Below are 1,963 nucleotides of genomic sequence, written 5' to 3' on the forward strand. Positions count from 1 at the left end.
TACTCACTGACGGGTGCTGAGGACACTGGTTGCTCCAAATTTTCTATGTAGAAAGAACTTACGAACAGCAATTTGATTTAAGGACATAGCTACTTTTGGTATGATAGGCGTGCTGGTTTGTTTTGGGGGAGCGGCATTAAGACACTGAGGAGACATTAAAGCACTGTCAAGCCACTTCTTGCCGCGGTTTCTGGCAGGATATGCAAGTATGTACAATATTAGAAACAAATCATTACTATGTTCTTTAAAAACGAATAAAGGTCTTTCACACAGCATTGCATTTATTCTTCCGAAATTGAATACAAATGTGGTGGAGACGGGGCCAGGGCAGGTGGAAATTTACTTTTAAGTCCTGATTGGCTAAGATCTGGTCACGAGACCGTAAAAGAGCGACGTCTCTCTCTCTCAGAGCGACTCCCACAGCGTCCTTAGCAACCAGCCTTGTGGTTTCCAGCGGCCCAGAGCGCTGCGGTGAGTGATTAAGAAGTCCTGCCTCAGATCACTTGGGAGCTCAGGTTATTGTCATATTTACCATCCCAGGGCAACTGGAAGACCCACAAAGATCCTCACAGGGGAATATTGAGCTTCTTTTCTCAGGGTCCCATAGCTTTGTTAGAAGAAACTTGCTACTATTTTGGTAGGTAAAATGTCTGCTCACAAATGCTTAACATTTTCCAAAATGTGTCCTGTATGTAATTCTAGGAGATGATGTTCTAAAGATTTCTCTGGTCAATACATTTAAAAAAACTGTATGTCACACTGCTACTCAGAGAGATTTAGAGTATATATGAGCACAATAACACTGAGAAATAGAGAAGTACTCGCAACCCCAGACCGGGCCTGCCATTTGGGCCCCTCCTAAGAGTCTAAGCAGTCCATCCTGGAACAGCCACCAGGTCATTTGATAGGGGAAGCTTTTTACTGGGGAGAATAAAGGAGGTGGGAACTTTCTTATTTCTATGAATAGGGAAATTCATTTAATCTCCCCTGGACTCACTTATCCTGGGGCAACCTTGAATTCAGAAGACCAGTCTTCACACATCTTCTGTGGTTGGTGAAATTGCACCTTTTCGATTTTTATTTATTTAATATGAAGACTCTTTTGGACTTCAAAAGAGAAGATTCAAAAATTTGGCGGTGTGTGTGTGTGTGTGTGTGTGTGTGTGTGTGTGAAAGAGAGAGGGGGATACACTGGAGATGTGTAATAAAACAGTTTTTAAAAGCCATTAATCTTGAGAAAAATATCCAAGTTGTCTATTGGGAAAAATTTCTAGGAGAGGATAAGACGTAAGAGTCTTATATACCTTACTATCTTAACAGTATGTCTGAACAAATTCTATCATTTGGTTGGTCAAATAATTTGCTTCTTCAGGTTAGAGTCTAAATCTTGTATTCTCTAATGCATGTTACCTTTCCAAAGTCTTGATATAATTTTAATATTATCTGTTTTTCTTGTCTTTTAAAGTATGCATTTCAACCTTATTTTAATTGAAGCTTTAAAAAATATATGAATAATTAATAGTAAAACTAAAAAAAGAAATCTGGGTCTATGCCAGGTTGCAGATGAACTGCCAAGCACCCATGCAGACTGCTATAGCCATTTCATGAGCTGAAGCATTTCTCTTTAAAGTATAAACATTCTTGGTTTGGGCAATCCACATACATACTTGATTCAAGGTAGCAGATTTTTATTTCACTAAGACCTATTCTGCATGAACCCTTATCATCTTAATGAGTAGTGCTATATTGTTGCTGAACATCTGATTATCAGAATCATTCATTGTTACGATAAATTTGATAAGCATTCCTGTCGTGAAGTTCATTGTCCATCCAGATCTCCTGGTAAAGTGTCTGCTCACAAATGCTTAACATTTTCCAAAATGTGCCCTGTATGTAATTTTAGGAGATGATGTTCTAAAGATTTCTCTAGTCAATAAATTTGAAAAAACTGCATGTCACACTG

At 38.6% G+C, this 1,963-nt stretch overlaps 1 protein-coding gene across 1 annotated transcript in view; it reads left to right on the plus strand.

Moving 5' to 3' along the window:
* The first annotated feature begins 342 nt into the window (after window positions 1–342).
* TMEM232 (transmembrane protein 232) overlaps window positions 343–1,963 on the plus strand; it is a 159,992-nt gene continuing 158,371 nt past the window's right edge. Inside the window, exon 1 of the mRNA XM_011989402.1 lies at window positions 343–471. The gene's annotated coding sequence lies outside the window, so the exon portion shown is untranslated. The remainder of the gene's footprint in view (window positions 472–1,963) is intronic.

Source organism: Mandrillus leucophaeus, unplaced genomic scaffold (assembly GCF_000951045.1).
Source record: "Mandrillus leucophaeus isolate KB7577 unplaced genomic scaffold, Mleu.le_1.0 Scaffold352, whole genome shotgun sequence".
NCBI classification, from domain to species: Eukaryota; Metazoa; Chordata; class Mammalia; order Primates; family Cercopithecidae; genus Mandrillus; species Mandrillus leucophaeus.